Source organism: Manis pentadactyla, chromosome Y, assembly GCF_030020395.1.
Source record: "Manis pentadactyla isolate mManPen7 chromosome Y, mManPen7.hap1, whole genome shotgun sequence".
Taxonomy (NCBI): Eukaryota; Metazoa; Chordata; class Mammalia; order Pholidota; family Manidae; genus Manis; species Manis pentadactyla.
The window spans coordinates 5,948,887-5,970,998 of NC_080039.1; the positions used below are offsets into that span (position 1 = coordinate 5,948,887).

At 38.3% G+C, this 22,112-nt stretch overlaps 1 pseudogene; it reads right to left on the bottom strand.

Annotated features, from left to right (window-relative positions):
* The window catches only part of LOC130682196 (regulator of nonsense transcripts 3B-like), a 48,699-nt pseudogene extending 35,803 nt beyond the window's left edge, over nt 1–12,896 (bottom strand).
* Between the last annotated feature and the right edge of the window lie 9,216 nt (nt 12,897–22,112).

Genomic DNA, 22,112 nt, shown 5'->3' on the forward strand with positions numbered 1-22,112 from the left:
GAAGGTATTATTTCCACTATATATAATCACTACTGTACATAACCAATCTCTTATTTTAGGGTTTCTTTGGTACTACAGAAATATAAAGCCAGAGAGATTCTTTTTTTATACATGTGATTAAAAAAGTATTTTATTGGGATATAATATGTCAAAAGCTGTATTTACTTAATGGTGTACAAGACAGTGACTTTCGGAACAAGTATACACCTGTGAAAACATCACCATCAAGGACATAGATTATATCCATCACCGCCCACAGTAACCTCCCACTGTTTTTCCTTGGTATCATTAATCTACAGTTACATGAGGAACATTATGGTTACTAGACGACCCCCATCACCAAGTCCCCACAAATCCCATTACAGTCAGTGTCCTTCACCGTAGTAAGATGCTGTAGACTCACTACTTGTCTTCTCTGTGTTTCAACAGCCCTCCCCGTGCCCTGACCATCACATTATACATGCTATTTGTAATGCCCCCTTTCTTTCCCTCCACTCCCCCTTACCCCTCCCTTCCCACCCATCCTCCCTAGTCCCTTTCCCTTTGGTAACTGTTAGTTCATTCCTGGGTTCTGTGATTCTGCTGTTGTTTTGTTCCTTCAGTTTTTGCTTTGTTCTTATACTCCACATATGAGTGAAATCATTTGGTACTTGTCTTTCTCCGCCTGGCTTAGTTCACTGAGCTTATACCCTCTAGCTCCATCCATGTTGTTGCAAATGGTAGGATTCGTTTCCTTCTTATGGCTGAATAATATTCCATTGTGTATATGTACCACCTCTTCTTTATCCATTCATCTACTTATGGACACTTAGGTTGCTTCCATTTCTTGGCTATTGTAAATAGTGCACAGATAAGACAAGTAGTGATTCTATAGCATCTTACTATGCTGATGGACAGTGTCTTAATAGGGTATGTGGGTGGGCGGACTTGGTGATGGGGAGAGTCTAGTCAGCGTAATGTTCCTCATGTAATTTTAGATTAATCATGCCAAAATAAAAGAAAGTAAAAAAGTTTCTGTTTTTTACTGGCTTACTTGTCAATCGAAATTTAATTTCTCAGTCTTCTCCCTTAGTTACTTATATACAAAAATTAGAACTGCACAAATAATATTTCTTCATGGTTAATTTTTAAAAGTGAATCATAACAATATCTAAACCTAATATTGGTTAAAAAAACACAGAGCAGGAGGCACTTCAATTTGAATTTCAGTGATTAGGGAACATAACTACATATTCAAATAACTAAATTAGAATATCAGAATATGTTTTTCCCCAGTATTTATTAGTATTTTTCCTCTTTCTGCTCACCCATGAGTTACTTTTACTTTATTTGGAAGTTCTATGAATTTCAAATTGAATTTTAAGTACCTGTAATGACCCAGGTTTCCCCCAAGACGACCCCAAGGTTTGATAATTCACTTGAAAGAGTCGTGTTAACTCAATAAGAGCTATGAAATTGGTTCTTGTTTGTAACCTACTTACATAAAAGGCTACAGATTAGAATAAAATCAGCCAGCTGAAAAGACACATGAGGCAGAGTTGTGGGAGTTAAAATTAGGTCAAAGCTCCTAGTTTCCCTCCCTCCATGAAGTTATGGATAATGCTAAGTAGTTCCACTAGCAATGATGTGTAACAGTATGCATAGAGTATTAACAGGAAAGTGCACATAAACTTTAATGCTGAGTTTTTATTGGCTCAATCTTTTAGATATGAATCTTGATACTGCAATGTAGGCTCCTCAATAAATCTCACTGTGGTAAGTATCAGCTGAAACCCCAAAACAACAGGAAAACAAAGACAGGTTTTATCAGGGAAGACATTCTGAGGCTTAGAGGCTTACCACTGTGCAGGAGGTAGACCCTTTTCTACACAGCCCACCCTCCAGCTGTTCTACATAAAAACTATTTATATTTTGCTGAGCATCTACATTTAGTCTTGCTTTTGTATAGCATATACAGCAATACATTATCAATATAGATATCCCTAACATTTGAAGGAACCAGTATGGGTGGACGTAGATTTTAAAAAATAAATGCTTCCTTTAAATCCTATTACATAGGTTTTCACATTTCTGTACTAATTTGATTACTAATTTTTCCTTTGACCTGCTAAGTATATCTTCAGATGAACTTTTGTAAAACTATTTAGTATAGATGACTAGTTAACACCATTTCTTCCTCAGCCAGTCATTTTCTGTAATATTAACATGCTAAAGGGACTTCAAATCAGTTTCCCAATACATCTCATCAATTCTAGTACTATATACATAAAGTAGTTAAATCTTATCAACTATGCTGGTATCACATTAAGTAAATATACAATTCAGTTTAATTATAGAACTTATCAGTAAGGATTGCAAAGGCATTACTTGCTATGGCTATGTGACAGAATCAGTGCTTGCTCTTATATCCCATATCATTATGGATAGGCATTATTACAGTTCACTGTGATTTCAGTTTTCTCTGGATATCACTTTCCCAAACCTAGCCCAAAAGTCTAAAAGGGTAGAAGAAATTTTCCCATACCCTACAGCATCATGCTAATCCACTTAAACTTTACTGGTCCTATGTTTTGATTATTCTGTAAGAACATAAAAATAAATGATTTAACAGTGCTTTCTCAGTAAATGCAGGATATCGTTCAGAATGTCCTTAGCTTGCGTTCTTGCTCTCATGTAGAGTCATTATGAGCAGGAAACTGTCGGGAGCCACAGGCCATAGAAACAATGGTCTCGCCCTTTTCGCCTAGGTCTCTATTTTCTCAAGCCTGCCCTGTTTACAAAAGATCAGTTGACCCAGCTTGCGATTAGACCGATTAGACCGCTGGGATAGAGATTAAGCAGCTGCCGTGATAACATCTCCTCCTTAGTAAAACATTCTGTCTTTCCTCAGTAATCCCCCACCCATGATCTTTTCCAGAGAACATTCTTCAGTTAGGTATCCTAGCAACCTAGATAATCCTTGCCACTTCAGCTGGGGCTGTTTCCCCCTCCTAGCTCCTATATAATCTACCTTGTAAGAATAAACTTTGAGACCTTGATCAGACTTTCGACTTGGTCTCCTTCTTTGTGTCTGGTTTGTCCCTCATCCAGGTTAACTTCCCCTCGAGCCCTTGTTGAACTCCCTGCCAGCCGGGGCAGGAAACAACTAGAAAAACCAACAATTTACAGCTTTATTTTAATGTCAGTTTATAGTGATTTGATAAGAACACAGCCATAGGAGCTCTACTAGTAACCTCATTATTAACCTCTGGTAAGTAATATGACTCCTATATATTTTGTTTTCATCATGTGTAAAATGAACAAATGTGTGAGAGTTAAGAAGTAGTATATTCTAAGAGCCTACACAGTACTTAAGATGAATTCCTACATCTTTTCATTATCGAAATTTTTACTACAAAATTAGCTTGAAGACACAGACACTTCTGTTTTATTTCTACAGAAGCCGCAAACAATAAATTTCATCCCTTGTATTGTTTTCCATCATTATGACAATCATTTTATTTACTCCTGCAAGATCATAACCACGGGGGAATACAGTGCCAAATAGCTAACATTTCCTTTTCCCTAAGGGTCTTAATACTACTACTGTTTTTAGAGAAAGTTTGAAATACCCTGTTAGTCTCCCCTAATTTTTTTCATACCTGAATATTTAATTGATTGCATTTAGCCTTTCAAATAATCACTAGCCATCCTGGAAGCAGCTTCTAGGATGCCAATAGCTAGGTCTTCCATGTGTCTTTTCTGGTAACTTTCCCATCCATCAGTGGTTATTTGTGAAAGGAAATAATTTGTTAACCAGTGAGTTTAAATAGAGGCAAGCCCCTTAGTTAATGTGAACCATTGAACATTAATCAGAAATGAAAGCATAGTTAGGGAAGACTCAGGTATTGACAACACTTAAGGAATTTTTTAATCCTGTATATTACTATCACTAATCCAGATTAAAAGAATAGGTAAGAGCCTTTGAGCATTTCTGAAATGTCAATTTGCTGTAAACACTTTACGTATATTACCTCAGTTCTCAAAGCAGCCTTATTTTGGGGGTGGGTGCTTAATTATTCCAAGTTGTAGGTAAGAGTTAGACTTGAAGAGAATAAAGGTCTCAGTAATATGTGATACAGCAGTGATTTGAATTCATTGCATAGTAAGTTCATTGCATAGTACAAATTTCACCATCCTACGATAATAACAAATCTCAGAGGTAAGTTTTTATCATGGTTTTTCTCACCCAGGGTGGACTTACTCTTTTCAGTCAAAATAATTATAATCTGTATGTGGAAAATTTGGTCCATAAACATTTATTTTTCTAGTTTCATTTTTTAAAGTGCCCAAAAATGAAGAGCAAATTCACTCTTGGTTCTCATAAGCACCAACAAGAAAATCCTGTTATGTGCAAGCAGGTATGTTAAGCACCAACTCTTTAATAGCTAATACTTTATATAGAGACCATCTAGCTCAACTGATTTCCAACACTGACTGCAGATCAGAATTCTGAGTTTAAAAAATAAATAACAAAGTCCCATCCTGAAACAAACTAAACCTCAAGTTACTTAGGGCTGAGTTTGGGTGCAGTTTGCTTTCAAAGCTCTAAATGTAAAAAATTTTCAGATGCCAGGGCCTATTCTTAAAATATGAGAAAATGTGATTGCCAGATTATCTGTCAACTCAATTTTTTTAAGCTCCCAAGGCATGTTTGAGAACCATGATCTAAAGCTCGTACTTCATAAATAGTGTTTTATTATACCACATTATCCTCAGAGTTTCTGAAACAGGAATATGGGAGTAGTTTACTTGGGAGTTTCTGGCTTTGAAGTTTTAGGTTGTTGGCCAGGGATGCAGTCATGTAAACCCTTCACTGAGTTGGAGGAGCCACTTCTTGGAGGTTCAATCACATGGATGTCAAGTTGATGTTCAACATTTGTTGACAGAAGATCTTGCTTGCAACCCACATGGAGCTGTCCTAAGGTTTTTCTAAGTGTCCTCAAAACATAGTAACTTCCTTGAAAGAGCAATCCTTGTAAGTCACACCTTGCTACTTTGGCCATATTCTATTTGGTAGAAAAATGTTTTCATGTAAAACCTGACTGGGCCACAGTGTACTGAGATATTTGGTCAACTATCTGGTATTTCTAGGTAAGATCAACATTTGAATGGTAAAATGAGTAAAGCAGATTTTTCTGTCTAGGATAGATAACGTTTTCCAATCAACTGAAGACCTGAATAGAGCACAAAGGATAATATGGAATTCCTCCTACCTGTTTGAGCTAGGACACTAGTCCTTTTGGCTTTTGGAATCACAGTGAAAATCAGGTCTTCCTGGGTCTCAAGATCAAGGCTGCTGGCTTTCATACTGGGAATTGAGCCACTGGGTCTACACCTTGCTGTATGCAGATAATAGGGCTTGTCAAACTCCATAATTTTGGGAAAAGTAATTCCTTATAGTAATTCTCTTTGCATAAACACATATATACATTCATGTATATTGTTTCTGTTTCTCTGAAGAACTCTAAATAAAAGGAAATCATAAGTCCAGCCTACATTAAAGGTAACAATTGCAAATTTTTTCAACTATCTTACACATCATGCTAACAGGTAAGCTTTTTATCTCCATAATTTTTAAAAATTGCAACAGCAATCAGACCACATGCCTTTTAATCAGAATTAAAAGGCATCCATATTGGTATGGAAGAAGTTTAACTGTCACTGTTTGCAGATGACATGATGTTGTACATAAAAAACCCTAAAGAATCCACTCCATAATTACTAAATGTAATACCTGAATTCAAAGTTTAAGGATACAAAAGTAATATACAGAAATCTGTTGCATTCCTATACACTAGTGATGAACAGGCATAAAGAGAAATCAGGAAAACAATTCCATTCACAACTGTATCAAAAAGAAAAAATACCTAGGAATAAACCTATCCATGGAAGAGAAGACCTTGTGGGTAAAATTGTAATATTTCCAGAATGTCTCACCTGGCTTTGGTGCATTCGAATACCCTCAGGGCTGGAGAGAAATTCATCTCCTTGTCAGTGGGTAATTACCTGGGCAACCATGAGTGTATGAACCTGAGAGGTTAGGGGAAAGAGTTTGCTTGGTTGCTTCTTCCAGAGCAAGGGAAAGAGATGGTGCTGGACTGTAGTTTGTAAGCAATAAACAGATTTTAAACTTTATTTATCCCTTTGATCTCAGTTTTTAGAGATACTTTGCCCTGGGATTTCCTCCCCGTGGACTTACAGACATACACAATGAAAACTACAAGACACCCCTGAGAGAAATGAAAGAAGATACCAATAAATGGAAGCACATGCTGTGTTCAAGGATAGAATTAAAATAGTCAAAATGGCCATCCGGCCTATAACAATCTGCAGATTAAATGCCATCCCTACCAAAATAGCAAAAGCATTCCACAATGAGCTAGAGCAAATAGTTCTAAAATTCATATGGAATACAAAAGACCCCGAATACCCAAAGCAATCCTGAGAAGGAAGAATAAAGCTGGGGGAATTATGCTCCCCAACTTCCAGCTCTATTACAAAGCCATGGTAACCAAGAGAATTTGGTCCTGGCATAAGAACAGACACATAGACCAATGGAACAGGCTAGAAAGTCCAGATACAAAACCAAGCAAATATGGTGAATTAATATACGATAAAGGAACCATGGATATACAAAGAAGAAATGGCTGCCTCTTCAACAGCTAGTGTTGACAAAAGTGGGCAGCTACATGAAAGAGAATGAAACTGGATTATTGTCTAACCCTATACACAAAACAAAACTCAAAATGGATCAAATACCTGAATATAAGACATGAAACCATAAAACTCTTAGAAGAAAACATATGCAAACATCTCTTAAATATAAACAACTTTTTCCTGAAAGCATTTCCTCAGGCAAGGAAAACAAAAGCAAAAATGAACAATTGGGACTACATCAAGCTAAAAACCTTCTGTACAGTAATGGACACTGTCCATAGAACAAAAAGACATCCTACCGTATGAGAGAATATATTTGTAAAAGATATCTGACAATGGGTTAATATCCAAAATATTGAAGAACTCACACACCTCAAACACCCAATAGAGCAAATAACTCTATTAAAAAATAGGCATAGGACATGAACAGACACTTCTCCAAAGAAGACATTCAGATGGCCAAAAGGCACATGAAAAGGTGCTCCACGTCACTAATCATCAGGGAAATACAAATTAAAACCACAAGGAGATATCACCTCACACCAGTTAAGATGGCCAACACAGAGAAGATTAGGTGGGGTAGGAGGAGGGTCCATGCTTAATAAACTGAGGATTTACTGGACTGAACAATGTCAGATGGATTTCTTTGTTGCAGAGCTTTGCAGAACCTTTAATATGTTCATTCAGTCTTCAAAGATCATTACAATGTGCATTACTTATATGGCCAAGGAAGGCTTGCTTTAATGAGTATCTCGCACTTTTGGAAATGTCCCTCTAGACGAACAATCACTTCCATAACTATTGTTATGATTATAAGGGAAGTCAAACTACTACTCTTTATCGAAATGTCATCTTTAAAGACGTAAGAACAAGGATCTGCATCTTCCCATCTTTCCTCCCTTAATTTGGATTTGTAGTTCCATTCCAAGTAATACATTATTAGTGATCATAAAAGATTGCACGTAGGGCACTTTCCACTTCACAGTGAACTTCCCCCCTTCCTCTTTCTGCTCTCAACACATCCTACTCATTAAAGAACTAGAAAGATCTATATTCTCATCTCCATATTAAAAGGATGCAAAAAAAATGAATCCCATAGAAACTGAGCTTCAAAGTCACACTCAGTCAGTGACTGAGCTGGTCACTGGAGACCAAGCTTCCCAACTCTGGACTATACCCATGGCAAAGCCTGTCCCTCTTCTGTCATCACTGGTCCTTCCCTCCCTATCAGGTGCTGCATTTATCTCACTGTGCATCTGAAGGTGGGTGGTAATGCTGTGGACTCCTTTCTGGCTCGATTTGGGCCTTTTCTTTCATCTGCTAATTGAATCATGCACTTCTCTTATAGGAGAGCAGAATCTTCAAAAGGGGCGGAAAAAGACTAGGAACAACAAATGCTGATGAGGATGTGGAGAAAGGGAACCCTCCTAGAGTGCTGGTAGGAAGGTAAACTAGTTCAACCATTGTAGAAAGCAATATGGAGGTTCCTCAAAAATCATAAAATAGAAATACCATCTGACCCAGGAATTCCACTCCTAGAAATTTACACTAGGAATGGAGGATCTCAGATTCAAAAAGATATGCACCCGTATGTTTATTGCAGCACTATTTACAGTAGTCAAGATAGGGAAGCAAACTAAGTGTCCATCAGTAGATGAATGGATAAAGAAGAGGTGGTACATATACACAATGGAATATTATTCAGCTATAGGAAACAAACAAATCCTACCATTTGCAACAACATGGATGGAGCTAGAAGGTATAATGCTCAGTGAAATAAGTCAGACAGAGAAAGACAAGTGCCAAATGATTTCCCTCAATTGTGGAGTAGAGCAATGAAGCAAAACTGAAGGAACAAAATACCAGGATACTTGTAGACTCCAAGAAGGGACTAGTAGTTACCAAAGGGTAGGGGTGTGGAAGGGTTGGTGGGGAAGGAGAGAGAAGCTGATTGTGTTGTATCATGATTGGTGCACATGGTGTCTGTGTGGAGTCACAGGGAAGACAGTGTAGCTCAAGAAGACAAATAGGGAGTCTGTGGCATCTTACTACATTGAGGCACAGTGACTGCAATTGGATAAGGGGGGTCGACTCAATAAGAGTGAATGTAATAACCACGTTTTCCATGTGAAAGCTTCATAAGAATGTATATCAATGATACCTTAATAAAAAATAATAATAAATAAATAAAATTAAAACAAGAAATTTACTGCTCTGGTCACCTCCCAGGAGAGCAGCTTGGTTTGAGAACATATCAATTAAAACTACCTGCCCAGCTCCACAAGTTGGGCTAAGTTATTGTCTGCTAAAGAGTACATAAAGAATCTTACTTCTTATTTTCCTGAATGGTAAAATGCAATTTTATCTTTAAGAAGGAATCCTTCTTGTATTTCACTATGGTGTTTACAGCTGGGCCTGCATGCTAAATTCGATGCGAAGGTTTCAAATTACTTGATAAGGGCTAAAGGAGAAAAAACAGCTTATAGATAGGTTAATAAGATCTGGGCCTGCATGTTTAACAGAATAAAGACATGGGCTATGGCTGACATACGTTCCTTTATCTCGGTAACATTCAAACATTGCAGGCCAAGTTACTCCTGGCTTGTTGAGCTTTAAGTGAGCAACTCATTAACTCTGAGTCTTTTTTAGTGGGCTTTCCTGGACTTTTTCCTCTTTCCACCCCACTCATATCTATTTTCCTAACACGTATAAGCAATCATCCATTTTGGCTCACCCATGTCTCTGGGAACTCAACTGCAAAAAGGGTCTCCACCAAACCTCCCAATCCAGGTATATACCCTTGCTCGCCCCACCTTGTAATCAGCTATTGATATGGAAATGTACTACTTTTCTCCACCCTTGGAAACACTACTGATATGGAGATGTACAAAGGCCAGGCAAGAGATTCTGGAAATACTGCAATTTGACCCACATTTATGTCTGTTGTTAGGGCTAATTTTCACATACATACATAAGACCTGTCAGAAACATAGCTTTGAGACAGGAATGGTGGGTGTAGTCAGAGTAGGGTGAGGGCCTCCGGGAAAAGCAGGGTGGAATATTTACAGTCAGAGCCATGTAACAATGGGCAAAGAAGTTCCTACTGAAAGTTTGTGCTAAGCACTTTGCAAATTCAAGATCACACTAATTCTCTAGGGTAAAGATACAGACATCTTCAGTGAGATCAGTGAAAGGTCAAATGGCCAGGAGCAACTTGGCCTTGAATGTTTGAGTGTTCTGCAAGGGTATCAGCATAACCCAGGACTCTGCTATCAGCCCTAGCAATCAGACTATGTCCCAGCCCACCTTTAGGACAGGGCAGGTGATGCAATCCCACATCCCTAAGTTTCTTTCATGTTCTCGAAAAATCCTCAACTGCCTATAAAACCCCCTAGACAATGCACCACTATGGACTCTCTTGTCCTCTCCTGGTGTGAGCCGAGAGCTCTGTCCTTTCACTTTATCTCTAAATAAAAGCCTGTACCTTGCTCTACTTCCTTGAGTGTTTGTGAAGCTCATTCTTCGGCTTCGTCATCAAGAACCCCTGCATCATCTTCTAAGTCTCAGACTCACATTTTGTGCTACTCTAAATGAAAAGGAAATGATGCGAATACACCTCCCTAGTGCTCCATAGCATGAACTCACCAATCTCAGAGTTCAAAAAGGTCCTTAATATTAGGAAGATTAGTTTCTCAGGAAAGCATTTTGCAAATTTGTGTAATCTGGTTTTCACGATGACTGACAAGTGCCACTGGCCACGGTTAGCAAAGGGTCAGGCATGTCCTATGTCCTGAAATGCAGTGAACAGTTAGTTCTTTACAATCTTTCACATGGGTGAAAATGCAAAAACCCTTTCTGTCAGAACTCTGCTTTTCATATAAATACAAAGTATTTTGACTAGTCTCAACATATTAGGATATTTTTAGGAATAGGAATGCCATATAATTGTAAATACATATTTCCACCATTTTGGAAAACATTAGCTCTGTTTACATAAGCAATTATGAACACATTGTATTTGTATATGTGGACATTTACATATTAAATAATTTTTATGTATATTCCTTTTATTTTGTTGTGTTAGATCATTTTGGGGAGGAAATGCATTAGGGAATTTAGTTTATATCATACCTTTTAATCATATTTATGCATTAAGTTCACAATGGTAAGTGTCCTGGTTTTTTACTTGCTGAAAAAACGTTTATGTAAGCTAGCTTTCCAGCTAGAAGTTGAAAAAGCAGTAAAGAAACTTGATCCAGTCACATTTGAGTGTTTTAAAACTGAAAAAGCAGAAATATCTTTTATGTGACAAATGTTTTGAGAATGTAATATGAATCCCAGCAGCAGGACACCCATGGAGGATGGTGCAGAACCTTGCATATTTAATTGTTTCCCTAAGAGGAATGTTAGTGCATTTCTTACACAGAAGCTGCTGCTCACTTGAATGTTCTCTTTCATTTGAGGGGCCTATGGCGCTAAATCTGAACTAAGGAACCTAAGAGAGAAGTGATTCTTCTGACAACAGTAGCTCACTTCCTTCCATTCCAAGCCTATGTGGACAAGCACAGTTCTTTCAGCAGGTGGATTATGCCCATCCAAACAGCACTAAAGCCGTTGGGCCCCAAGAGTATCATCCACAACCTCCAGGACCCAGTGGCTTTGGACAGCAGTGCAGCAGTAGAAGCTACAGAGCCTACACCACCGGAGAAAAACGAAATGCCTCCTGCCAAGAGGAAGGAGAGGAGAAGATGGGATGGCACTTTACCTAATCGTCATTCATCTTAAAGTAGTTTCATTGTCCCCTCACCAAATAACGGGTGGCCCCCAGAGCATGGGTTACATCTCGGCCGCTGCGAAAGCAGAGAGGCCTTGGGTTCCTGCCCAAGACCCCAGCATCCTAAACCATTCAGACGGGCAGCTTCCCACAGCCAGCTGGAATACCCCCTCCGATGTTCCTCAACCTGAACATCCTCTGCAGACTCTACCCACAACGTCTTTTCTTTCCCCTCCCAGAGTATTCTACTCAAGCCACTGTTGACTTCTGCACAAACTGGCCACGCACCCGACGACACCTGAGGCCACATGAATCAAACGTTATTTGGGTGTTTTTTCTGTATTTTTTTATTAAGGTATTATTGATAGACACTCTTACTTAGGTTTCACATTCACATGAAAAACAGTGTGGTTACTACATTTACCTCTATTATCAAGTCACCACCCATACCCCAGTGCAGTCACTGTCCATCAGCACAGCAAGATGCCACAGATTCACTGTGTGCCTTCTCTGTCCTACGCTGTTCTCCCGGTGATCCCCTCACACAATGTGTACTATGGGTATTTTAATAGTCTTGCATAGGAAAAACTTCCCAAAGGCAGGCGAGGGCTAGTAAAAACGTAAACATTTTGTGTGAAATCTGACTACTGGAAGGGAAAAGGAAAAGAGCGCTAGCTCAGTAAAGAAGGAAACCTACGAAAACACGGAGGAGAAGAGGAGTTAAAGGGGATTTGGCACTACGTTTAAGCTCTCGCGATAGTTCGAAGAATGACCGCTTATTCTCAGCTCCCAAGAAGTCCAAGACGTTGCCGAAGGACGGAAGAAATAAAGCTCTCGCGAGTTCTGAGAGCTTTAGGGAAACGCGATTAACCAGAAGATCCTAACGCGATTTAGTCATTTATACGTAAGAGGGGTGGTGCCGGGAGAACGTAAGAGGAATACACAGAACGGACAACGCTGGACCGTAGGTGGAAAGCTCCGGTTTCTTGGTTCGCTTCCGGCATGAGTGAGCTTGAGCGGGTCCACCAGCAGGTAAGGAGAAATGTTCCTTCTGGGTTGTTTGCGTGCTCCCCCTTCCCTGCTTAAGGTAGCCTATGGCGTAATGGAAACTAGACGCCTTGAAGGAAACTGTGGCTTGAGGTGAGTGGGAGTCTAGGCGGTGAGAAAACCCTATTAAGCTTGTGCAGAGGCGGCGGCAGTATTGCCGGCTTTCACTGTTACTAGGGACAGGCTCGACTCAGGTATCTTACCCGGCTGCCCACAGTGGCGGCTTCTGTATGTGTGCGCGTGCAGTCTCCCAGAGGTGCACGTGTGCTGCGATAACTAATAAGTAAATGGATGGAAGTACGTGAAAGGGTACGAGAGGCTTGGTTGTCATTGGTCGGCCTTGAATAAAGCTTGGAAGTGTCGTTGGTGTGCGCATGAGAGTAGTTGGCGGCCGCGGAATGTGAGAGCGTCGGGAAGGAGTGAGGCCGTCTCTTAGCGGTAATGGCGGCGGCCGCTTTGTTTAGGCTGTTTGGCTGTGCCTCGCTGTTGTCGGGTAACAAGCCTCAGGCCCACCCGATCTGGGTCGGTGGGAGCGGGGCCGCCGAATGACTGACTACAAAATAAACTATGAAACGGTTATTTAGTTTTGTCTCGCGGGCCTTCTGCCTCCTTGTAATAGCCGGGTGCTGCCGATAACGAGGCCACGTTTCGGTAGTGGAAAGTTTTGTGATGCAAGAGAGCCGGAAGAGTCACTAGAGGAGGGAACAATGGCCTCTGTGTGCCTCCCTTAACCGGTGACTGGAGGTAATGGAAGCTGGACGCAGGCTGGAAGACTCTTGGGAAGTTAGGAAGCTAGTACTGCCCTGCTCCCTCTCCTAAATCAGTGAAGTCGCGGGATGACTGTTTAGCCGTGGGCCGTGCGTATTTGGGGAGTGGTACAATGTGGTGTTCATGTTCTTCTGTTAATCGTTCAACTTTGGGGTTAATGAGACGAAAAGTACTTGGACAGTAGATCAGCTGAGTAGATAAGGTTTTTGTTACTGACTTTATTGTGCCTAAGGAGAGAAACCTTGAAATAGTCAAAGCTAAGGATTTCCCTAATTAAGTAGAATACATTTTTCGCCAAACTACTGGGAATGGGGGAAAGGATACGTAGTCTGAGTAGCCAGGAGAGCTACTCTATTTCATTTTTCTGTATTTTCTCCAGAGAAACAGTAAATGAGTCGTTTTGCACTTTCAAGGCACACCTTATGTCTTCCACATTTAGTAGAAGGAATTTATAGAGCATAACTTTTTACACAAACTGACGAACTCCTACTAAATTGTGCAAGAAGCTTAATGACACTAATTGTTCCTAAATTTTAGTTACATGTATATTTAAGGGATTTGATAGATCTCACCGCTTGCTTTTATGAGGATGTTTTCCTGCTAATGATGCGTTATGTTAAAAGCCTGCAATTTTATGAGATTTGACGTGTTTAAAAGAGCACAAAAGTTGAAAATAAATCTAGAGCAAAGGCATTCAGACTTGTAAAATTACCTGTGCAAATGGAATCTGTTTAACTCGAAAAACTGCACCCCGCGGCTCATTAGAATTAAGTAGTAAACAAATTCGTCCAGGAAAAGTGGTGATAATTAAGATTTAATGCCTTAATGTTGACCCTTGGTGTAATTTGGTAACGTTATCTTAAACTTTTACTCCAGTGTTTATAAACGTTATTGTCTTAGTAACATTTGGTGACAATGCTGTTTGCTCTTCGTGGGTTTTTTTTTTTTGGTGTATATAACTGTTCTGCTTCTAAATAGAACTTAATTAAGCTTCTTTGGTTAGTTACAGTGCAACAAAGCGGAATAACCATTTTCTATGGTGTTGAAATCTCACCAGTGTGTTGGCAGGTAGGAACTGAGATTGAAGACAGACTTTTACAAGAATGAAATGTCAGTTGTGCCACACTATAATCCCTGCAATGCGAGAAATAACTGCTTTTCAGTTGAATGATCCAGTGTTAGTAAAGTGCCACAATGCTTAACTGCCAGCTGGTGATGAGGGGTGGGTTTCTGCTTAGGGATTAACCGAATTGAATAGTTGATCAGTCTTGAGATAGGGTTATTTAAGGAGATTTCAAATTGTGCTAAACGTTTTTTGGGTAGATGTTTTTAGGCTTAAAAGAATACCAAGCAGAAAACCAGTGGCTTTGAGAAATGATTAACGATTTAGTTTGATAATTAAAGATCTTTTAGTAAGGAAAATTTTTGCAGGGAAAATTGCTTTAAAAGAAGGTGTTTGAACTATCTGTAGTGGGGTGCTGGCGTCCTGCCTCTTGCATTTGTCCTTTGTAGGGTTTATAAGTAATTTTTAGTATCTTTGGTGACAGTAACTACATTTTTCTTGGTGAGTAGTTCATAATGGGTATAAGTATTGAATCACTATGTTGTACAGTTGAAACCAGTAGTATATTGTGTATCAACTACACTTAAGATTTTTAACAGCTGCAGACAGGGCAGCTAGCCTATATATAGGGTTAAAGGGAATGTAAGTCTTGAGATTTGTATTTTGTTTGTAATGCTATCTATACTTGATTTTTACCTTAGTAGTGTAGTAATGCGTGTGTCAGCATGTGAAGTTTTAATATCTTATCTTTCAGTTTGCTGGTCTAGACCTGAAATCCTCTGATAATCAAAGTGAAGGAGGAATTACAACAAGCAGTAAGTAATTTTTTTCTCTCTAAAATCTTCATTAGCTTAATGTTCACATGTCATTGTTTTTGCTAATTTTAATTGAAGCTTTTTTCCCTTCTGTTTTCCACATGAATTACTTTGACAGGCCTGGACAGTAAGAGACTTGTGGTTCTTTTTGAGTGGTAACTTGGTTTAGAAGAAAATTAATGTAGTACCAATACATTTTTATTGTTGTTTCCTGGGCAAGCAGGAAGGAGGTGGGAGACATGTTCTATCTGTGAAATTACCTGAACTGTTACCATATTGTTCAGAACCTGTATTTGTTTATGTGTTAAAGTTACTGCCATTTATTTCCCATGAAGAATCTGAGACAAATAGAACTAGGCTGTATGGGTTGTTAGGTGGTAGTGAGAATTTAAAATGTCAGCTGTATGGTGGGGACTTGGTGCTGGGAATCTAGTAACCACCATGTTGCTCATGTAATTATATGACACCAAAATAAAACAAATAAAATGTCAGCTGTATTAAATTCTTTAAAATGTTTCTACATCTTTTTTTAGCTCTTGAAATATTTTGTTCTTTGGGGGAGCAGAGTTGGCTTGATTTCCTGTTTTGAGGACTTCATAGACATTACTGTTTGGGTAGGGAGAGGAATTGGTGGTGGTTTATCATTTGGCAGCTGATCTCACCTTGGGCTCAGGCTTGCAGGAAAGCAGTGGATACCCTTCAAAAAACTTCTTTAAGTATATGGTTAGTTCAGGTAATGTTATTTGCCATTATATGGATAATTTAATTCTAACGGTTTGGGATACTTAATTCAGTCGGAAAGTTAGAGATTAAAATTTGAGTTTTAAGGTATAAAACTGACTTTCTTCTTCTACTATGTAGATTTAAGTGTTTTTATTCCTTGGTGATAGACCAGGCTGTTCACTTACAAACAATCGAGGTAACACACACTGTTCTTATTGTCATTTTCCTTTCCCTGCTCTTTAATTTAAACTTGGACTTCATTTACCAGAATAGAAACAAAGCCTTATTTTGGGTAATTGGAGTTGATTTAGTGCATTTTTTCCCCTCAGATCTGTGTTTTTTGTTTGTCTGTTTGTTTGGTATCATTAATGTACAATTACATGAGGATCATTATGTATACTAGACTCCCCCAATCACTAAGTTCCCCCCACATACAATATTACAATCACTGTCCATCAGCATAGTAGGATGGTGCATGTTTTTTTATTTTTTTAATTTTAATTTTGTTATCATGAATCTACAGTTACATGAAGAGCATTATGTTTACTAGGCTCTCCCCTACCCCAAGTACACCCCACAAACCCCATTACAGTTACTGTCCATCAGCATGGTAAGATGTTGTAGAATCATTGCTTGTCTTCTCTGTGTTGCACAGCCCTCCCCTTTCCCACACCCAGGACATTATACATGCTAATCATAATACCCCCTATCTTCTTCCCCGCCCTTATCCCTCCCTACCCTCCTGTTCTCCCCAGTCTCTCTCCCTTTGGTAACTGTTAGTCCATTCCTGGGTTCTGTGGTTCTGCTGCTGTTTTGTTCCTTCAGTTTTTCCTTTGTTCTTATACTCCACATATGAGTGAAATCATTTGGTACTTGTCTTTCTCCTCTTGGCTTATTTCACTGAGCATCATACCCTCTAACTCCATCCATGTTGTTGCAAATTTTAGGATTTGTTTTCTCCTTATGGCTGAATAATACTCCATTGTGTATATGTACCACATCTTCTTTATCCATTCATCTACTGATGGACACTTAGGTTGCTTCCATTTCTTGGCTATTGTAAATAATGCTGCGATAAACATAGGGGTGCATCTGTGTTTTTCAAAGTGGAGTGCTGCATTTTTAGGGTAAATTCCTAGAAGTGGAATTCCTGGGTCAAATGATAAGTCTATTTTGAGCATTTTGAGGAACCTCCATGCTGCTTTCCACAATGGTTGAACTAAGTTACATTCCCACCAGCAGTGTAGGAGAGTTCCCCTTTCTCCACAACCTCGCCAACATTTGTTGTTTGTCTTTTGGATGGTAGCCATCCTTACTGGTCTGCGGTGATATCTCATTGTGGTTTTAATTTCCATTTCTATGATAATTAGCGATGTGGACCATCTTTTCATGTGTGTCTTGGCAATCTGAATTTCTTTTTTGGAGAACTGTCTGTTCAATTCCTCTGCCCATTTTTTGATGGGATTATTTGTTTTTTGTTTGTTTAGGTGGGTGAGCTCTTTATATATTTTGAATCTAAATCCTTTATCTGATCTGTAATTTACAAATATATTATCCCATTCTCTAGGGTACCTTTTTTTTCTATTGATGGTGTCTTTTTCTGTACACAAACTTTTCAGCCTAATATAGTCCTGTTCATTTTTGCTTTTGTTTTCCTTGCCTGGGGAGATATGTTCAAGAAGAGGTCACTCATTTTTATATCTAAGAGATTTTTGCCTATGTTTTTTTCCAAGAGTTTTATGGTTTCATGACTTACATTCAGGTCTCTGATCCATTTTGAATTCACTTTTGTGTATGGGGTTAAATAGTGATCCACTTTCATTCTCTTACATGTAGCTGTCCAGTTTTGCCAGAACCATCTGTTGAAGAGATTGTCATTTCCCGATTGTATGCCCATGGCTCCTTTATCGAATATTAATGACCATATATGTTTGGGTTAATGTCTAGAGTCTCTAGTCTGTTCCACTGGTCTTTGGCTCTGTTCTTGTGCCAGTACCAAATTGTCTTGATTACTATGGCTTTGTAGGAGAGCTTGAAGTTGTGGAGTGAGTTACCCCTCCCCCACTTTATTCTTCTTTCTCAGGATTGCTTTCGCTATTCGGGGTCTTTGGTGTTTCCAGATGAACTTTTGAACTATTTGTTCCAGTTTGTTGAAGAATATTGTTGGTAATTTGATAGGGATTGTATCAAATCTGTGTATTGCTTTGGGTAGGATGGCCATTTTGACGATATTAATTCTTCCTAGCCAAGAGCATGGGATGTGTTTCCAATTTTTAGTGTCCTCTTTAATTTCTCTTAAGAGTGTCTTATAGTTTTCAGGGTATAAGGCTTTCACTTCTTTGGTTAGGTTTATTCCTAGGTATTTTATTCTTTTTAATGCAATTATGAATGGAATTGTTTTCCTGATTTCTCTTTCTATTGGGTCATTGTTAGTGTATAGGAAAGCCACAGATTTCTGTGTGTTAATTTTTTATCCTGCAACTTTGCTGTATTCTGGTATCAGTTCTAGTAGTTTTGGAGTGGAGTCTTTTGGTTTTTTTATGTACAATATCCTGTTATCTGCAAATAGTGACAGTTTAACTTCTTTACCAATCCGGATTCCTTGTATTTCTTTGTTTTGTCTGATTGCCGTGTCTAGGACCTCCAGTACTATGGTAAATAACAGTGGGGACAGTGGGCGTCCCTGTCTTGTTCCCGATCTCAGAGGAAAAGCTTTCAGCTTCTCGCTGTTCAATATGATGTTGGCTGTGGGTTTATCATATATGGCCTTTATTAATGTGAGGTACATGCCCTCTATACTCATTTAGCTGAGAGTTTTTATCATGAATGGATGTTGAATTTTGTCAAAAGCTTTTTCAGCATCTATGGAGACGCTCTTGTGGTTTTTGCCTTTCTTTTTTTTTGATGTGGTGAATGATGTTGATGGATTTTCGAATGTTGTACAAGCCTTGCATCCCCGGGATGAATCCCACTTGGTTGTGGTGTATGATCCTCTTGATATATTTTTGAATTCAGTTTGTTAATATTTTATTGAGTATTTTTTCATCTACGTTCTTCAGGGATATTGGTCTGTAATTTTCTTTTCTGGTGTAGTCTTTGCCTGGTTTTGGTATTATGGTGATATTGGCTTCATAGAATGAGTTTGGGAGTATTTCCTCCTGTTTTACTTTTTGGAAAACTTTAAGGAGAATGGGCATCATATCTTTTCTTTATGTGTGATAAAATTCTGAAGTAAATCAATCCGTCTGGCCTGGGTTTTTTTTTTCTTGGGTAGGTTTTTGATTACTGCTTCAATTTCGTTGCTGGTAAAGGATTTCTTTAGATTTTGTGTTTCTTACTTGGTCAGTCTTGGAAGGTTGTATTTTTCTAGGAAGTTGGCCATTTCTTCTAGGTTTTCCAGCTTCTCAGCATATAGGTTTTTATAGTAGTCTCTAATAATTCTTTGTATTTCTGTTCGTTCCATCATGATGTTTCCTTTCTTGTTTCTGATTCTGTTGATGTGTGTTGTTTCTCTTTTTCTTAATAAATTTGGCTAGAGGCTTATCTATTTTGTGTATTTTCTCAAAGAACTAGCTTAGTTTCATTGATTTTTTTTCTATTGTTTTATTCTTCTCAATTTTGTTTATTTCTTCTCTGATCTTTATTATGTCCCTCCTTCTGCTGACTTAGGCCTCTTTTGTTCTTCTTTTTCCAATTTTGATAATTTTGACATTAGACTATTTATTCTGGTTTATTCTTCCTTCTTTAAGTATGCCTGGGTTGCTATGTACATTCATCTGAAGACTGCTTTAGCCGTGTCCCACAGAAATAGGGCTTTTGTGTTGTTGTCATTTATTTCCATATATTGCTGGATCTCCATTTTAATCTGGTCGTTGATCCATTGACTATTTAGAAGCATGTTGTTAAGCCTCCATGTGTTTGTGAGCCTTTTTGCCTTCTTTTTACAATTTCTAGTTTTATACCTTTGTGGTCTGAAAAGTTGGTTGGTAGAATTTCAATCTTTTTTAATTTTCTGAAGCTCTTTTTGTGGCCTAGTATGTGGTCTATTCTGGAGAATGTTCCATGTGCACTTGAGAAGAATATGTATCCTGCTGCTTTTGGGTGTAGAGTTCTATAGATGTCTATTAGGTCCATCTGTTCTAGTGTGTTGTTCAGCGCCTCTGTGTCCTTACTTATTTTCTGTCTGGTGGATCTGTCCTTTGGAGTGAGTGGTGTGTTGAATTCTCCTAAGATGAATACATTGCATTCTATTTCCTTTTTAATTCTGTTAGTGTTTTTTGCACAAATGCTGGTGCTCCTGTGTTGGGTGTATATCTATTTATAAAGGTTATATCCTCATGGTGGACTGAGCCCTTTATCATTATGTAATGTCCTTGTTTATCTCTTTTTACTTTCTTTGTTTTGAATTCTATTGTGTCTAATACTATTACAGCTACACCTGCTTTTTCTCCCTATTGTTTGCATGAAATATCTTTTTTGGATGGTGTATTTTTTGAGGATATTTTCTTAGGCTTTTACAGTGATGGCCATACATGCTATATGTTATAATTCATGCAAGTTAACTAAGAGATGGCCCTTTTTAAATGTTTGTTAAGTAACTATGAGTAACTGAACTGAATTTGATATGAGGAATTTTTTCTTAATCCATGTTCCCAAGATTGCCAGGCTTGTCTCCCACTCTTCAATTTTAGGGTAAAAATTATATTATTTAAGCAATAATTGATTTTTCGGTATTTATTCCCTACTGCAAAACAACGTTTAGAGGAGGCTTTAAAGCTTGCTTTTGTAAAAAGCTGTGTGTTGGATGTTATAATGTGCTTTTAATTTTTTTTTCTCTTAGAACGGAGTTATATACCACCTCACTTAAGGAACAGAGAAGCATCTAAAGGTAGGTGATTAACAGCAAGTTTGTATCCAACTTTTTGTATGTTTAGAGATGAGTTAGCTTAGGGAAAATGAGGTACCTGGGAAGTCTGTACACATTTTCTCTTGTTCAAGAACAAGCATTTCCTAACTTTGAAAAGGTTCATCTAATTTTATGTAATTCAGAGTTACTTCTTTTCACCCACTTTCACTAGTATAATTTTACTGTTAACAGTTCCCACTAGTCTGTGGTTGTATCTGTAAACATTGATAACATGATTGATTTTAATTTGAAAATGGGTATGTCTCTATTAAATATGTATATTAAAACTGCACATGTATTAAGCCACCTTATACAGGTTTACTGTAGAACAGTTAAATGCAGGAGTACAAGCTTGTGCACACTTAGTAAGTTGGATAGATTCTCTGATGTTAGCTTTTTGCCTGAACTGCTTCATTTGAAAGGTTTGCTTAAAATGTTATGAAAATCCTGAATATATTTTACTGTTTGTTTTTTAATGTACAGTGGTGAAAGCTTATTAAATATATTGTTAGAATGATTTGTATGACTGAAATTTTTGAAAGAAGGGAAAGGTCAGGAAAAATATTTAAAGCTGAAAGGGAAGAATAAAGACTGGTAAATAAGTAAGGGTAGGGGGGTGTTTTAGGAAGGGAGAAGATAAACTATAGCTTGAGGTCTGTGGTTTTCCTGAATGAAACTTTTAAGTGTGTATAGGTCTACCAGAATGTAACTCAGCTAATGCTGGGTTTTTTTTCAAAGTAACTGCAGAGTTATGAAAAGGGTTAATGAGTTCTCCTCAGTGTATCTTGCTGGCATAGCATCCAGAGTACATTAAGTGTTTTGAAAGGGAGTTGTCAGTACCTCCAGGAGTTTTTGGAACAGATCTTAAAAATTCAACAATCACCCTGCTAATGGCTGTGTCTCATCCATCTGGCAAATGGTGGAGCTACAAATTTAATAAAGTGTCTGATTCTCGTCTTTATCAGCTTGTGGTGTAAGTTTACTCTTAACTTTTCAATGTCTGTAGATGAGCCTTAGAGACATGTCCAATTAGGAAATTAGGCAAGGGAGGAACTGGAGTCTCCTTTTTTCCTTGACATATTTGTGTTCTCCCCAAGCTAGATCCAACATTGTTGTATTCTAGTATTTGACAATAGTTTATGTAAGTGTACCTATACAAATAACGTTCACACCAATTGTTACTTTGGTTTTTTTAATACTGAACTGGGGAGGTGCTTACCAATACCGCATGTAAGGTAAATTCAAAAATAGGGAGATCTTCATGAGAATGGATTGAGGAACCTTTCTGGGAGATCCGAGGGTGTTAAAAGTTTTAAC